This window comes from Somniosus microcephalus, chromosome 5 (assembly GCF_052327205.1).
Source record: "Somniosus microcephalus isolate GS21.2 chromosome 5, FLI_Smic_1.0, whole genome shotgun sequence".
Taxonomy (NCBI): domain Eukaryota; kingdom Metazoa; phylum Chordata; class Chondrichthyes; order Squaliformes; family Somniosidae; genus Somniosus; species Somniosus microcephalus.
In genome coordinates, this window is record NC_140991.1 from 227,917,547 (window position 1) to 227,936,849 (window position 19,303).

A 19,303-nucleotide genomic window follows, 5' to 3' on the forward strand; every position below is an offset into this window, starting at 1 on the left:
GGAGTTCTTTGAGGGAGTAACATATAGGGTGGATAAAGGGGAACCAGTGGACGTAGTGTATTTAGACTTCCAAAAGGCATTTGACAAGGTGCCACACAAAAGATTATTGCTTAAGATAAAAAATCACGGGATTGGGGGTAATATTCTGGCATGGATAGAGGATTGGCTATCTAACAGAAGGCAGAGAGTTGGGATAAATGGTTCATTCTCAAACTGGCAATCAGTAACTAGTGGTGTTCCGCAGGGGTCAGTGCTGGGTCCCCAACTCTTTACAATCTATATTAATGATTTGGAGGAGGGGACCGAGTGTAGCATATCAAAGTTTGCAGATGATACTAAGATGGGAGGGAAAGTAGTGAGTGAGGAGGACATAAAAAACCTGCAAGGGGACATAGACAGGCTAAGTAAGTGGGCAGAGGTTTGGCAGATGGAATACAATGCTGGAAAGTGTGAGGTTATGCACTTTGGCAGGAAAAATCGTAGAGCAAGTTATTATCTTAATGGCAAGAAACTGGAAAGTACTGAAGTACAAAGGGATCTGGGGGTCCTGGTGCACGAAACTCAAAAGGTTAGTATGCAGGTGCAGCAAGTGATTAAGAAGGCCAATGGAATGTTGGCTTTCATTGCTAGGGGGATAGAATATAAAAATAGGGAGGTATTGCTTCAGTTGTACAACGTATTGGTGAGACCGCACCTGGAATACTGCGTACAGTTTTGGTGTCCATACTTAAGAAAGGACATACTTGCTCTTGAGTCAGTACAAAGAAGGTTCACTCGGTTAATCCCGGGGATGAGGGGATGGACATATGAGGAGAGGTTGAGTAGATTGGGACTCTACTCATTGGAGTTCAGAAGAATGAGAGGCGATCTTATTGAAACTTATAAGATTGTGAAGGGGTTGGATCAGGTGGATGCGAGGAGGATGTTCCCGATGATGGGTGAAACTAGAACTAGGGGGCATAGTCTTAGAATAAGGGGCTGCTCTTTCAAAACTGAGATGAGGAGGAACTACTTCACTCAGAGGGTGGTAGGTCCATGGAATATGCTGCCCCAAAAAGCTGTAGAAGCTACATCATTACATAAATTTAAAACAGAAATAGACAGTTTCCTAGAAGTAAAGGGAATTAAGGGTTACGGGGAGCGGGCAGGAATTTGGACATGAGTCTAGGTCCGGATCGGTTATGGCCCTGTGGGTAGCGGAGCGGGCCCAAGGGCCGTGTAGCTTGATCCTCCTCCTATTTCGTGTGTCTAATTCTGTTAGATTCAGGAGATGGTTCTGTGATAGTGGATTGGCGGTTAGGATCAGATCAGCCATGATCTTATTGAATGGCGGAGCAGGCTTGAGGGGCCGATTGGCCTACCCCTGCTCCTATTTCTTATGTTCTTATGTTCTAGTGCCCAACCTGCTGTGTTTGCAGCCTCTGTTATACACCAAGGGAGGCATAAAGCACAAGCTTGGCAGTTACTCATTGGGAACAATGGACATCAAATGGAGGTCACCTTGTAACACCAACTTACATGTCCCAGTGATTGGCTTAACAACAATACTGCGAGAGTGACTGCTCGGGCACGATTTTCCCATTGGAGGCGGGTTGGAGGCGGGTTTCGGTTTGGGTGGTTTCCAAACCTGCCTCCACTGAGAGGTGGGAAAAATTTGCAATTTTCCCCTAATTGGCCAGTTGATTTCAGAAGTGTGGGTTCCCCTGGGCCAATTAGTGTTTTGGGACTGAAACTCGCCTCTGCTGACGTCACTTATCCAGCTACATTTAAGGGCTGCTTGCTGCCTTAGCTCATTCCACTGGTTTTTGGTCGATGCTGCACCTCCTCCAAGCTGTTATCTCCTTGAAGAATGGGCAGCTCCAAGGCAAGGGCCTCCCTGAGGTTCTCGGATAAGGCACTGGGTATGCTGGTTGAGGAGGCGAGAGCTAGCAGGGAGGTGCTCTTCCCCTCATCTGGGAGGAAGAGGCTTCCCAAAGAAACCAAGGCTGTGTGGGTCCAGCTGGCAAGGGATATAACCTCCAGATCTGTGTGCAGATTGGGTGATTGTTTCTGTTTATTAATGAAATGCCATCCTTGTGGGAATTGTATTAAAATTAGGTGATGGCAAACTGTTGGCGTGATGTCATGTGTTATTTTGGCTTAGGTAGCTCCACATTGTGGACTCCACGACACTTGCGTGGTCAGGTTGGTGGTCAGAGTGAAAGGAGACCAGAGAGTCATGTCCATTGTCTATCAAGAAGGAGCCAAGCACATGTGCCACAATGGGCAACCTATGCAAATCTGGCCAGGATGAGTGCATTCCTTGCACGACGTGCTTCCATGCGCTGGCGCATTTTGCCTGTGCAGCATCAGGTGGGTGAGCAGGAGGTTGGGGCTACTGCTGTTGTTGCTGCTGAGCTGCCTGGTTCTGCTGTTGCCATGGCTGCTCCTCATCCAAATCTGAGGTCCATTGTGAAAGGAAATAAATGGTTCCCATGCTGTTGGCAGATACCTCCGTTAGGGAAGCACTCAGTCCAAGTGGGGAGAGGGAAAGAAGCTGCAGCACCTCCAACTTTGGTAGGCTTGCTAAAAGTGCTGAGAGACCTATGGAACAAAAGTTCTGCCATCTGCAACTGCTCCCTGATGAACGCTCCGTTTTAATGGTGGAGCTGCAGCTGTGAAGAGGCCACCCATTTGTCAACCCGCCAGGATTAGCTGGCGTGGTTTAGGAGGGTTGTGCAACATGCTGAAAATGTGGTAAAATAACAAAGGCCTGTCAAAATAGAATTATAGAGGTCCTTCACTACTATTTAAGGGTCTTAACTACCTCTCCCAACTGATGGAGGTGGGACTGAATCGCACCCATCAATCCCGCCTCCGGCAAAATTGCACAGAGGCGGGTTGGAGGCGGGTACCGAACCTGCCCTCAGTTTTTGCCATTTTGCCAACTGTCCCGCCTCCAAACTCACCTCCTCGGGGCTGGGAAAATCACCCCCCTCATTTGCCTGCCCTCTTGGTCAAGCAAGGGTACATTTGTAGTGCTAGTTGAGCATCACTGTGACAAGTAAACTTGCAGTATAACTCCGGAGTCATGGTGCAACCTAACTCCGGAGAAAAGCAATGTGAGGCCTCCTGGAGGAGGCGGTCGCACACTACTTGGGTTTGACATCACTTGCAGCATAACTGCATTGCAGACTCAAACTTGATTTGGAAAGTACTCAGGGAGTCTGTTGGCCCCTTGGGCACTCTGTAAATCTAAATGTTCAGAGACTACAAACACTTCTATTATGAGGACGTTTTAAGCATGCTTGTAAATATCCATTTGCGGAGGCCTCCCTTGGGTAGGAGAATTGCAGTTGGAGGCAGCACTCCTTTCCCCCCCCCCCTGTCCTTTTGTTTCTCTCTCACACCTGGCAGCTATCTCTTGCCCTGTCAGTACACTTTACACCTAATCTCAGCCTATTACCATCTCGTCTAGCTCTTTTGTTTCTTTCACTTCTTTTGTCCGATCACAGCCCTGCCTTCGATCTATTTTCTTTTCTTTCCAGTTTTGAAGAAGGGTTCGACCCGAAACATCAACTCAAATTTCCCTCCACAGATGTTGCCTGACCTGCTGAGTTTTTCCAGCATTTTCTGTTGTTATTTCGGATTTCCAACATCTGCAGTATTTTGCTATCGTACCAGTATAAAAGAGGTAATGCCTGCTGGAACTGGCACTGGAGTGACTAGGCTGAGATCAATAGAAATGCACCATTGTTCTGTCTGCCACCTCATTTCACTGGAATTCTATTTTATATAATTGTGATTATTGTTCAAAATCTAACCATAACTAGCCATTTTTTATTTGTATTAGATTGCTAGCAGTACAGTTGTCATATTTGATATTTTTCTGTACTAACTTTTGATATTTTTGGTGAAAACGTGCATTATGCACAATACTTTAAACATGCTCAAAGATCATCAACTAAGTTTATAAATAATACTTAATTTGGAGGACAGCAACATTCAATATTATAGTAAATGCATCATAGTAAGAAGATCTTAAAATATGATAAGATCCCTTTATTGTTGCTGTATGGAGAAAGGACTGTGCCATAGAATCATGTGGTTTTTCACAACAGCAGTAGCCCATAAATGGATTCTTGTCTCCAAGGAACAGGAATCTGGAATGACATTTACGCCATATTTATAAATTATGTAAAAACACAACTAGATACAATGTGAGAAAGAGAGAAGGGGCAAAGCAGATGGCCCAAGGCTTACTTGGATTGTGTATGGTTAAACTTCTCAGTGCTTATAGCAAGGCATGGAAGTGGAACATAGTTGAATGTAAATACAGTATGTTTCTGATCATGTTGTGCCATCAAATTGGTTGACATTTTACAAGCAAGTGCACACAATTGCCTCTACTATTGTTCAGAGGAGTTCATTCCTTGGAATAATGAATAGGTCCTACTTGGCAAATTTTACAGTAATTTACTGGTTAATACAGCATTAAAATTTACTTTAAGTTCATAGATATTCATGGTAAGCCTTTAATAGGTTGTTTTAACATGCACACAATATGTGGTATGTGGGCTAGCTTTTGTCTTGATGCTTTTCATTTTCATTCTCCTTATTATTACTACTTATCTTATAACCCAGCCTCCTTCAATCACTTTTCCTTCACAATATTGTGAGTGTCACTAAATACTGCAATTTGCCTCCTTTTCCCTTACAGGAAAACACACTTTACGGCAATAAAATTATATGCAGAATAATACACATTGTCAAAGGAGCTGCAAGGCTGTAATCCAATATAAATGTTCTGGCAGTGTCATAAACATCAGGAGCATAACCTGAAGTACTTTTTGGATATCAGTGGAACCCCAAAACTGTGCCTTTATCTTCTTCCACGGTCATCTGTTATTTACACACTGACTACATTTTCAAAGTAAATCTTGTAATGTATTATTTCTTGGTCAGTAATTCATTACTAGTTGTGTTGTGTTGAGACTGAGAGCTGTGAGGGTAGCAGAGGTATTTAGAAGTGATCTTGCTGCTTCTTGAGTCTGTGGAACAGACGAGCCTTCCCAACTCAAGGACAATAGCATGAGATTTTAAATCAAAACTCAGTGGTTTAAATGGTCACGTAGATTACATGAAATGTTATTGTAATGCACTGGAACAATTTACCACTGGAACTTAGTATTCAGAATTAAACTTGCCATTACAGAATGACAGTATGATCTATTGAAACAAATGAAACAAAGTGTAGATTTGAGTCCAAATTGTCAGCTGAGCACCTTTTGGTTTATTCTAGCTCACAGTTATACTGAATCCCCTGGGTCAAAGCAGATACAAATGCATAATGAAAATGTCGCTACTTTGCTTTAAATTAGTACCTCAATTGCTATTTAAATATACTTTAATTAGCAACAGTCTGCAAGAGATATTACCTGGGGGAATAACTGTCTGTTTTTTCTCTCTCTTTTATTGTGGAATTTTGGTATCATTTAAAAAGAATGACTGATTGATCCTGGCCATCACCTGAAACCTCATGTTGCCTACTGCATATCCTGCAGCAAGTAGATATTGTTAGACTGTGCTGCCATTTCTATTAAGCTGCCTGAACAGGTGGTGACAGATGAGGGAGCTGACAGGCAGTCCCCTCCATTGAAGATAGAAGATTCAGTTACATGTGATTCCACTGGCTGGTCATGATCTGAATTACTGCAATTGTGTCTAAGGTGACCCCTGACTCAGGCAGCAATCTTTTTACAAACCATGACATTTCTTTAAAAAGAAAAATTAAATTGCTATTCCTGTGTGTAAAACTTGCCTGTGTGTTTTCCACATAATAATTTGTCTGTCATTGTGAATGGTTACAAAAAGCGATACCTAAGATACATTTTGTGAATATTTCTGCTTGCACAGAGTACAGCAGTATCATTTTTGGCAATATTTGGCAAATAATTTCCACATTGTGACCTCCTGTGCTGATTAGCGAAGGTCATTGTGTACCTGTCGCCACACTGACGCCACCTAAAATTCACATTCACTTCAGGAAGTGGATCGTGTTCTCTCTTTCTTTCCATTTTTCCCTTGTGTGCTTTTCAACAGTAAATGACAGCCAGCCCAGTGTGTCTGGAATGTGCAGCAGTGAATAAGAGAGGAGCAATCTGTTTAAAAATTGCAAGCACATAGCGATATTGTAAACCAGAAAGATCTTTTGAAAAATAATTTCCAGATCCTACAGCTTGTGCAATTATTATTATGATGCAAACAATCAACTCTCTGTGTTTGGAATGGTTATTGGAAAATAAAATAGAACCAGTTTGTGCAGAAGAGAAGTTCAAAATATATTTTATTTTACTATTCATGTGTAACAGATGATTTGATTACTGGTGCAAATGGCATTAAAACACACTTGCAGTTTGATAGCAATAAACATGAACACAAATGTGTTAAACAGGGCTCGCTTTCTTCAGATTAATTATCTTGATGCATTCCCGTTCTTTTGCATGGAAAGTTAATATATATTCTGGAATGCAATTATGCTTAAAAACACCAGACTCTTATAAAACTAATATGTATCGATTCTGAGTTGTTATATTTTGAAGGAGTAAATAAGGTCAAAAAGAAATCTGATTTAAACTTTCAAACAAGTCATTAACTACCCAGACTGCTCTATCTTGAAGAGAATAAAATACTTTTGGATCTCCAGGATTCCTACCTTAACATTCCCTTGGGAGAATAACATTTTCCTTCCATTTCCTGGTGATGTGGAGTGTTGTCTAGCTGACTACACTATCGAAAAGAGAATAATGTCCCCCCTTCAACTTCAACCGAGAGAAATGGGCAGGCACTACTATCTAAGAGGAAATAATTCTTCTCCAGTCAATTAATTAGAACTAGATAAATATCTCAGGATTGGTTAATAAATGCAATCGAAAAGCTAATCTAACCAGTGGCATGATCACTAAATCAGAACTCAGTGTGAAAAGCTGGGAATTTTCCTGGTGATGAAGTGCCACATTTATCAGGGGACTGGATTAGTTTTGTTGCCAAATCCAAACCTCATCTCGTAGTGCAGGCGGAGGAGGTAAGGAGGAAGAGTACAACTTAAATCAAAATGTTTGGAGAAGGATTATGTTGAAAAATATATGGAGTCCAACATAAGGTATTAATTAGGAAGCAGCATGGCTTCACTGCTCAAACGAATGATGACAACATTAATTTAACCAATTTGCAGTCCTGTTGGTCTTTTAAACTTCAATCACAACATACATGTAACAATATTTTCCCAAGACCCAAGACGTTAATAGTGTTTCTGTTTTCAAGAAGACTCTTCTAACACCTCATGAACACTTGGACAAAATATAAGGAAAAACTTAACATTTGATAGGAAAACTCTCTCTTGATTCTAGCCTCCAACATCTTTCTCCATCTCAAACGTTTTTGTCTTTCTCCACTTCATTGATACTACTATAGTCAGTTCTCCTCTAAACCATTCTTCATCTACATAGGACTACATAGGATATACGGCACAGAAACAGGTCATTCGGCCCATCCAGTCCAGACCAGCGTTTATGCTTCACACTAGCTTCCTCCTGTCTTTCCTCATCTAAATCTATCAGCATAACCCTCTATTCCCTTCTCCCTCATATGCTTGTCTAGCCTTCCCTTAAATGCATCTATACTATTTGCTTCAACCACTCCCTGTGGTAGCGAGTTCCACATTCTCACCACTCTTTGGCTAAAGAAGTTTCTTCTGAATTCCCTGTTGGATTTCTTAGTGACTATCTTATATTGATGGCCTCCAGTTACGCCATTCCCCATAAGTGGAAATATTCTCTCTGTATCCACTCTATCAAAATGTTTCAGAATTTTAAAGACCTCTATTAGGTCACCCCTCTGCCTTCTTTTTTCAAGAGAAAAGAGACCCAGCCTGTTCATCCTTTCCTGATATGTATACTCTTGCATTTCTGGTTTCATCCTTGTAAATCTTCTCTGCACCCTCTCCAGTGCCTCAATATCCTTTTTATAATATGGCGACCAGAACTGTACGCCCACTCTAAGTGTGGTCTAACCAAGGTTCGATACAGGTTTAGCATGATTTCCCTACTTTTCAATTCTATCCCTCTAGAAATAAACCCTAGTGCTTGGTTTGCTTTTTTATATGGCCTTGCTAACCTGCATCGCAATCTGTCCTGCTGTTGCTTCTCATTCCCAATTTGAAGTGGCTGAATATGTTTATTTCTATCAAATATGTCATTACTGTCAGTCAAAATAAAAAAAAACACTCAAATATTATTATCGCAGTCAGACCTGATTAATCCATACGTATTGGGAAAGCACAATTTAGTTACAGAATATAATCATCAGTTTAATTGTATCATTTTTAATCGACTGATTATGTCATAAAATTTAACAAAAGATATAATCAATGGTAATTTAATCGAATTGCCTTGCATCATTAGCTTATACAATACCCTGTCAAATAATTTATTCTGGCCTGACCATCTGAACAGGAATGGGTTTTGCCACGGCTCTAGCTTGGGTCACATTGTTCAGGACATTGGTGTTACTTTTATCACCAACATCATTCTTTCCAATTGACTATTTTTTTGTCTTATAATATTCCTGTGAAGCGATTGGATGTTTTACTACATTAAAGGCGCTATATAAATACAGGTTGTTGTTGTTGTTGACTCACAATTGCTTGGTTTTATTCTTGCATTATATTTTTTGACTGGAAAAAGGTTCCTATGTGGATCTCTATCATCAGAGTGACAAGCTTCCTTACTGGAATGTGGGGAGAGCATTCCTCGACTTCCCTTGGCACTGTCAGTCTCACTTGCAGTTGTTTTCTCCTCTCCTCTAACACTCAGCAGTACAGCTCCAGCTGTAACGTTCAGCTGACTTTAAACAGTAACACTCTCCTCTCACCCGCAGAGTGTACTGTAGCTGGCTGGCCTTCAACAATACATTCTCCTTTCACTGGGTTAGTAATAAACTGTTAAAGGGCTACTAAAATGTCACTGGTTAGATGACAATTTTCATCGCGTGCAGTCCCACCAAGTGAAAGCATTAATTAATTTTCAGATCAAAGAGATTAAAAGTAATGGGATCTGTTATTTGGTATTACTTTTATTATGGGTGGTATCAGATCTTAAGGAAAATCAGGTGGAGCATGAAATGGGCATTAGGTCCAATACTGCCAGTTTTATACCCCTGCCAAAGTTGAAATGACCCCCACAGACTTAATGAAACATGGATTAAAGGGAGTAGAAATTCATCAAGGATGGTAGTGCATCGGCGGCCTTCTCTACGCCTCACCCTGAACTGAACAATGGGCCGGACGTATAACAGGCGGCCTATGTGATACCACCATTTTGCGCTACTGCCCTTGATGAATTTCTACCTCAAGTAGCCTTTTTGATTGGGTTAAGATTTGGTTTTACTAATATCATCTTGCAATTTACAAAGCAGCAAGCTCATACTGGAAATACTTAATTAACTACAGAAATATACAGACCAGTTTAAAATGTTTCAGTTGAATTTTCGTGAGAATTTTTACTCCTGAACTTTTTTAATTAAATTATATTCCGAATCCTCAGACTTGCCACATCTAACATTAGGCTGAGAACCCATTCCAATTATTATCATCATCATGCGATATAAAATAGCCCCATTCAGCCACTTCAAATGATGAGTGAGAGATCACAGCACTGCTGCTCTGTCTTCACCTCAGCAGCTCAGCAAGAGAGAGATAAGGAAGTTAGGTCATAGGAAATATACTTGAGAAGTCAGGAAGGTCAAAGAGTAGGTCACTGTTCAGTATAAGTATTTCCCATTGTCATAGTGACACTGCACACTGTTAATTCTGCAGCATTGCAACCCATTAAAAAGGATTAGTTTGTAGTTTACAGGTTTTATTCTTGGGGCTGTGGGGCTTGGGAATGTGTTAAATAGTCTCCTTTTACACCGAAGCTGTCAAAATCCGACAAATCCTAGGTATGAGGTTTTCATTTGCAAGCAGTGTACCTGAGGCTTCACACTGTGTCAAAAAACATAAACATGGTTAAACGTGGCAAGCTGTTATTCAGCATAGGAGTAGGTGTGTTGCAATTTGCCTCAGCACTGTTGGGTTAAGGAGGAGCAAATCAGCCAAGGTTCCTGTTTCTGACTGCCATCCCATGACCCTTGCTGCAAATACATATATTTGTGGATGTCCAATGAGGACATGGTCAAGCTTGACTTTGATGCTCTCCACAGTGGAATATACTTGACTGCCAACGCTCACTGTCAAGGATTAAAAATGGATAGTAGCTATTTGGGTGAGATATTGGAGGGTGATCAGTGACGGTGGAACCATACCCCAGCAAAGAATGAATGCCCTCAGGAGGATAGGAGGAGGAGAGGAAACAATTGGCGAGAAGTGAGAGGGAAAAATAGCAGTATTAATGTTTTCTTCTCTCTTTGATCTTCTTCATCTTATCTTCTTATTCCTTTTCTCTTTATTTCTCTTATTTTTTTCTCTTTTTTCTCTCCTGTATTTTCATAACTTGCCTTGCTGTGAGATTATTTTGCAGCCATAGAGGCAGGGCTAACCCAGCAACCATAGCAGTGAAAACCATTCATTAAAACAAAAGACCATCACTACCATTACATGTGCCTTAACTCTCAACAAATTTTCTTGCTTTTATGAAATGCTGGATTTACCAGCACAATCCGTACAGACAAGAGATTATGGGGTAGATTTTTAACTTGCCACCCGGGTGTAAAACTAGCGTTGCAGATCAGCTGCTCTTTATAGAGACCGCCCAATATTAATTTCCATCAAAGGAAAACCGTAAACAATGTATGCAGGGCAGAACTAGGCCAATATCCATTAATAATCACTATCCAAAAAAGAGCCACCAAATTTTGGAAGCACCTAGAAATGAGCAACCCCCAATGCTATCATTATGAAGCCCTGAAATGCCAAGAGAGGACCATAAAGAAGAATACCCTCAGTCAACTAGTCCTGGGACTCAGTGAAGTAACTACTAACACTACTAGCAATAACCAGCCCCAGGACAGTGACAGCGTAACACAAAGAATTCGACCCAACACAATCGTCGCTAAGCAAAAGGAAAAATATCTGTCATATTGGGCAGAAACAACAAAAACCCAAAGCAAACTCAATTGCTACTTGGCCCTAAACAGACAATACAACATGGCTGATTACCTGACCATGGTAAAGGATAGCAAACTGAGAAAAACCTTGACAATGTACAGACTTAGTGAACATAACCTGGCGATCGAAAAAGGTAGACACAGGCAGACCCGGCTACCAAGAGAGGACAGGATATGCTCTCACTGCAGTCAGGGAGTGGTGGAGACAGAGATGCACTTCCTCACAGCTTGTAGAAAATATCAGGGCATAAGGGAGAATTTCTACCCAAAATTCACAAAAATATGCCCGGAATTCAGAAATTTGATTGACGACCAAAAACTCCCATACCTACTAGGGGAAGAGAGAAATTGTGTAACACTAGCGGCACACTATGTTACAGCTTGCCATAAACAGAGGGACAACCACTAAATATAAGAAAAGAGTATATTTAAATTATATGAAAGTATATTTATACACTCAGGGATATATCTGTTTATACACTGTATGGATAGATCTGTATTTTTGTGAACAAACATGAATGTTTTTCGATGCTTTGGCAACATAAGATGTAACTTGTCATGCCAATAAAGCGATTTGAATTGAATTGAATTGAATTGAATTGAATTGAATTGAAAGGATCTATCAGCTTAATATTAGAACCAGGACAATGAGTCAAGGAAAGTTCTTAGGCATTATTATCGGAACTCCAACAGATCTGACCAACAAGAGACACAAGTATTTGGGGCCGATAAATGAACATCACAGAAAGGCCGACATTTTAGAATGCACATGGCCGACTGCACTAGCTTGTGGAGATGCCAGGGGTAACTTTGACTTTGGGCAATAGTGCATTGAGGTGCAGAATGGGAAAAGGATTAGCCCCATGTTCCTTCTACATTGCACCTGTTTGTTGAGGTGTTTTTTGGGAGCAAGGGAGAGGAAAATTACCTTCACAGCTGTGGGAGGATGACATTCAAAGGAAATTGGCCAAACAATAATATGGGAAGGGGTAGGTACAGCAGCTGCTGGAGCAGCTCTTGGGTCCAAGATTTCTTCCCCTAATAGGAGTGGGAATGTAATATAAAGCCCTCAAGGACCCTAGCTCCCCTGCACTGCCTGGAACAGACCCAAGAGAAATCTTTAACATTTTCCAGTTCTGACGAAAGGTCATCAGCTTGAAATGTTAACTCTGTTTCTCTCTCCACAGATGCTGCCTGACCGGCTGAGTATTTCCATCATTTTCTGTTTTTATTTCAGATTTCCAGCATCCACAGTATTTTGCTTTTGCCCAAGAGAAATCTTTTTTCTCATTCTGCACCTGTGCCAAGTGCTGCAGGGAAAGTAATCTGTGATCATATCATCCCCACAATTGTTTAATTGCAGCCTGTCCAAAGTGAAGTCATGCAGAGAAAGTCTACCTATACCGTTAGCAGGTGGCTGTATTTAAACGATGAAATGGGGACTGTTTGCAATCAGCAATCTCTCTGATTTTCATTAGCTTGCTTTGATGCTTAGGCTATACCCTCTCTAACATTTGACTTGTTTTCTTCATGTAATACAATGATGGTTTGAAAAACTTTGGACTCAAGTTTTTTTTTAGTGATCGACTCTTGTCTTGACTGCTATATAGTGATTTGCATCAATTGTGTTTTGTTGTGATTTGTACCCTTTGTTTCACAGAATATTTTTAGAAAAGGAAATTCATCACTTATTTTCAGCAATGAAATGAAATGTATAATGCGGTGCTCCCACATTGACAGGAAATATTATCTATATACAGATATGTTTAAATCAGCCTCAACTAGATAAACTATTTTTATAAAACACATTTTTTGTTAATTCTGGGGATAAAGCTGGCATGGCAAAGCCAGCATTTATTGCCCACTCCTAGTATCCCATGAGAAGGTGCTGGTGAGCCTACTTCTTAAACCACTGCAGTCTGTGTGGTGAAGGTACTCCCACAGTGCTGTTAGGGAGGGAGTTCCAGGATTTTGACCCAGCAACCGTGAAGGAACAGGGATCATGTGTGACTTGAAGGGGAACTTTGAGGTGGTGGTGTTCCCAAGCACCTGCTGCCCTTATCCTTCTAGGTGGTGAAGGTCACAGGTTTGACAGGTGTTGTCAAAGAAGCCTTGATGAATTACTACAGTGCATCCTATAGATAGTACACACTGCAGCCACAGTATGCTGGTGGTAGAGGGAGTGTATATAAGTATATATTCAGTCCCCTTTTGAAAATTACTATTGAATCTGCATCCACCAACCTTTCAGGCAAAGCATTCGAGATCATAACAACTTGCTGAGTAAAACAAATCTCCTTATCTCCCCCCTATTTTTTCTGCCAAATATCTTAAATCTGTGCCCTCTGGTTACCGACCTTCCTACCAGTGGAAACAGTTTCTCCCTATCTAATCTATCAAAATTCTTTATTATTTTGAGCACCTCAATTAAATCTTCGCTTAACCTTCTCTGCTCTAAGGAGAACAACCTCAGCTTCTCTAGTCTCTCCACGTAACTGAAGTCCTTAATCCCTGGTAACATTCTAGTAAATCTCCTCTGCACCCTCTCCAAGGCCTTGACATCATTCCTAAAGTGTGGTACCCAGAACTGGGCACAATATTTTAGCAGAGGCCTAACCAGTGATTTATAAAGGGTTACCATGGAATTAAAATTAGACAGGTTCTATAAAGGGCGGACCATCTACTCTACCATTTATCCCACTGTTTTATACGGACTGAAACACATTTGTACAGAAAAGATAAATAGGCATTGAATTAATGGATAGTTTGTGCCGTGCATTTAGCAGCTGCACATTTTCCATGCCTTATGCATAACCTTATCTGCATCTAAAGTATTTTGCCTTCAGGACGGCTGTGAGAAATATTTGAGATCTGACTGATTGCACTGTAATTCTCAGCTGTACGTGTGAATAATTGTAGCTAGTCTTCAACCTATCTCAATTGCATCATTCCGGCTTCTCCTTTTTGACCCTGCTGTGCTAGTTCCCAACCATGTGTTGTATTTGCAGGAATTTCTGGATCAATGCTGACCAAGTATACTAAGGCATTCAAGCAAACTCATTTGACACATTTGTTGCCATCAGTGGTAATCTACATACATAGCAACAGCCTTCATATGTGACAAGCTATATTTATTCATGCTCATTCTTATTTCTCACTTCGACACTTTTTCAAAAGTCTAGCACTTTCTTCCAGATATCCTTCTGAACTTTGCTGTTATGAGACCCCCACATTGATCTCCTATGTGATGGCCTCACACAGCTGCTTCACCCTCTGGGCATTAATGTCTTGCCTTTCACAGAAGAATCACAGAAACCCCACAGTGCAGATAGAGGCCATTTTGGCCCATCGAGCCTGCACCGACACATATCCCACCCGATCCCCGTAACCCCACGTATTTAATCCCCCTAACACTAAGGGTCAATTTATCATAGCCAATCAACCTAACCCGCACATCTTTGGACTGTGGGAGGAAACCGGAGCACCCGGAGGAAACCCACGCAAACATGGGGAGAATGTGCAAACACCACACAGACAGTCACCCAAGGCCGGATTCGAACCCGGGTCCCTGGCGCTGTGAGGCAACAGTGCTAACCACTATGCCACCGTTTCTGCTCTGGTAGAGCATCTTCATGCTGCTCAGTATGATCTGTTGATCTTGATTTGTGAATTTAAATTTTACACCCTTTGCATTCTCCCTCCATTTCGTGCAGAAATTGTGCACTTGAAAACTGGCCTACAGTATGTTATTTTCTCAGTTAAATGGTTGTTTAACTAGTTTAACAATGTTCTTGCAGATGCTTTCCAATTGGCTGCTCAGTTCTATATTACTTTTGTCACAGCCTTTGAGAGAACACATTTGGCACCATAATGAATTCCTGCATGGGCATTAATAACCTGGGCAAATATTTCAGTGCCCATTTAGCACACTGTCTACGTGCTAACAGTAATTTGAACCCAACCCCACCTCCACAGTTAACTTTTACCTGTTAGCATATAGGAAACCACCAAAGAATACAAGAAAATAGACATGCAAAGGGTAATCCAGAATAAAATGACCCTGGTGTAGGAACACTACCACCAGGATATAATCGTTCTCCTTTTTAATTACCAGGTGTGCCATTTCCAATGTCTGTAGAGATAGATGCCTGTACACTTTCACCCGGAAAGTGTTTCCATGGAAACTGCAGTTGGATTCCGATGCTTGAGGAAATGTTTTTGTTCTTTTCCAGAAAGCTAATTAATTTACATATTCTAATAATTAAATAGTGTTGCATCACTACTTTGTGAAAGGTTTTGATGTGTTTCTGTTTTGAATCTTATTCGTAAAACTGTCATAGCATTGGGGCAATTGGCAAAAAAAATTATCATAACAGATAAAGGTATTTATCTTCATGTTGACAGGAGATTCTTCTGAGTCTCGTCCATGTGTTGGAGCTGGAGCATGGAACAAGGTCTCAGAAAGGTACATTCGACATGGAGGTAAATGCCTTAATTTGTCATTAAAAAAATAAGACAGCTCAAATTGTGCAATGTACTCTGCAGTTGTTTGTACTGATTAGATAAGCTGTCCTTGCTCATTAATTGATTACAGAAGTAATTTAATATTTCTTATGGCTCATTAATTATTGAAACATGTGGAACCAGATTTTGATTAACCTTTCAATATCTGTGATTCTTTAACAACCATCTGATATGATCACGATAAATTCTGCTGGTTTATGTTCCTGGTATATTTAAGAACTATTCAATTTTTTTTAAACAGAAACCATATAAAACATCTTTTAAGATGTAGTAGGGTCTACAAATCTGCTTCTTTGATACTTAAAAGAATGGATGATTGTGTAATAGCCAGACAGCTGGAAAACAAGTCGCTGCCTGTCAGGAATGAGAAATTCCTGGGTTTTGGTTGTAACCTGTACTGAAATGTATATTAACTAATAAAAAATAAACTAAGTGCATTTCTGAAAATAAATTAAAAATTCAGATCCAAATTGAAGTGATTTTTTTTGCCAACTCAATCTCTACATTTATGGAATGAGTAAAAAGCAGAGTCGCATCGCAGGTGCAGTGATAACCCTGGAGCTATTGCAGTTTGTCATATGTAGCTCATGTGAAATCAGCTGCAAGATGAAATTCTTTCAGGTTCACTCATCAAGCAACCTGCATGTGTCAGGTGTCAGGTCAACTTCCCTCTTAACCCATTCATAGAACTTACAGATTTCCACCAGAATCTTCAGGGAGAATTGTCACATATGGGTCTGCAATGCAAGGAGCATGTAAACTCTATAAAATGTATGTACAGTAGATACATGGATAGCCCTGCAGGTCACAAGGCTAAGTAAGCTCTGTCAGTTACACTGCCTAAGTGATACAGACTCCAACAAAGGGGCCTCTGGTGAGTATGGGCTAGCAAGCAACATGCTTTCATTCCCAATGACTGTTTGAGGCAAAATATGCTATTTTTCAGACGCTGCAGGATACTTACAAAATTGGGCTACCGTTTAAATATTTTGTAAGGCTCATGGCCTGAGGAGTTTGTCAAATATATAATTGAGTATTACAGCCATCTGCTCTATAAATACTGTTCATTTAAATGTTATAGAGGCTGATTAACATTATAATACTTTCATCTCATACCCAATATGTAGCAAATCCATTCCCCCCTATGTAACATTATTACTAAGCCTGCTGTTTTTTGAGGAAATAGTGATCAGTGATTAAATTTACCACCATTTCTTTTTTCAATTTTCTCTCTTTTCTTTCCTCCTTTCCTGAAGATCCTGCCTCATGCTCAGTAAAGTTCCACAGGTGCTAGCTTGCTTCACTACCTCACCCAAGTGACTGTTCCCCATATATATGGTAGTCAGTACTGGAGGCATCACAGCAGTGCCTGATCCTGTCCTCATCTGATGTTCACACTTCTGCACTTTCCATTAGGGGTCACTGTAAAAGAATCATATGATTGATTCTTCCATCCCTAATCTAATAGGTGGAATTCCTGAGGTGGTCCAAGAACATCTCCAGACGCAACTTCAAAGCACGATTGTCGATGTAATTGGGGTGGGTCTAAGTAGCAGCTGCCCCCCACAGCACAATTTCTCGAGGAAGATGTGAGGGGAGGAAAAGCTGACAGACCCAGTTTTTGTTCCCAATTCCGAACCCCTGCTGGGATTGCACTACAATTCCACTCTATTGCCCAGAGTTTTAACTTTCATATCTTCTGAAATACATTGATGCATTAGGCAGGGGTCCCTGTTATGAGAAGAGACTCACAGGAGTGAACCAGTATTCTCTGGAGAAAAAAAGATTGTGAGGAGACATGATTCAGGTCTTTACATGATGAGGTGCATCGATAATGTCGATGTAAGTAGGTTATATAATATGAGACCATGATTGCAGAATTTGAGGACACAAGTACATTTCCCACAGAAAATTAGATTTGTGGAATACATTCCCAGCAAAAGAAGATAATGCTTCATAACTCTTTTTAAAAAGATCTGGATAAATATCTGTTTAAGAACGGGGGCAAACGTTAATAAGGATAGACAAAGGTGACCAACTATGGAACATGATGGGTCATGCTCTGGTGGGCCATGGATGAGTCATCTCTAAATTTAGATTTTTTTTCCTGATTACATTTGGAGATCAGACAAAAATGTCATTAGAGTGACATCATCTTGGAGATGCACCTGCAGTTGGTTGCCTCCCTCAGGCGATTGAGTAGCCTGTTAAATGTTACATGGGAGGGGTGTGGTTGAGCTTGATGAGTCGATTACGATTTTGTCATTCCATACTTTATGATTTTATGTTCGTACTTTATGGTGAAGTATTGCCCCCTTACAATACCTGCTCCTTGAAGTGGAGTGGAGTACAATTCATAAGCCACAAACTGATATTCTGATACCTTTCAGAAATTTGCCTGAATGGTAAAGCTTTCCAATTTCAATCAGCAGAATTTTGCATGTTTCTGACTTCCATCCTTAATTAGTACAAACCTCTCATGTAAGCAGTGGATTCATGTCTCATTAACCATTTGCCAACAGCTGAAGCCTGTATTTTGGCAGGCTAACTTCAGAATCACTAATATAGTTATATCTGGTGTCTGAGATTCTTGATGAGGGTAAGGGCACAGCTTCCTTCTCCCTGACACATTTTTGACATTTTGCTGCAAATTTTTATTTCTTTCCTTTTTGCCCTCATTTATTTATTTTCAGAAACCAAAAAAAAGTTTGAAGTACAGGTTAATGAGCATCTGAAATAAAAATATAGGTTAATGTTTTAGTTGGGACTGTTTATCAAAACTAATCACTTTGACAAAGGGTCCCAGCCAAAACGGCAACTTTTCTTTCTCTTTCTCTTTCAAAATCTGACCAAACTTATCTCCAGTTTTATTTTTATTTCAGATTTCCGACAAAATTGTTTTATTTTTTTTTAATCTAATTTATTGCCATCCTTGTGTGAGAAATAGATGTCAGCTTGGTAAATAATTACCAGTGGAATAGCATGTTTGCTGTGAATCTATTCTCCATTACTGGTTTACAATTATACTATAAATTTCTTTTAAAATGATTCCAAAAAGAACTGTTTCCATTCATAATTTTTTTATTATAGCTCCCTATTCTTCTTCGGCCTCTCTCATACTGTCTATCTTTATTGACTCTCTGTAACTCAACATGGAGACAGACAAGAATCCAGACAGATTAATAAATATTGTTTGTGTGCAAAACTGCTACATTATTAGCCAATCAGTACCTGAGAATATGTGCATGCTTTAACAGCTTCAGTGAACAGTCTAGATTCTCTTTTCTGATGTTATCCATTGCACAGTACTGTGGAAAAAATTTGTCCTGTATAATTAATAACCAGAATATAGGATACAGCTAGAAACAGAACAAGTCATTTTTAACAGTAATCTGTCACTAAAGTGAAAAATGTTAACCTTGTCATACTCACCAGTACAGAGGAGAGAAATGCTCCTTCATAACTCACCCTTGGTTACCCACGGTTATGGTTACCCATAAATCCTTAACGGAATAGCCAAGACACATTGCCCATAAATTATTCATACTGTATCAAAGGATTTTTTCCACAGAATAAATCGAGCTTCAGACTGTAACGATTTAAGGTAAATATATGTTAACATAGGCTAATATATTGA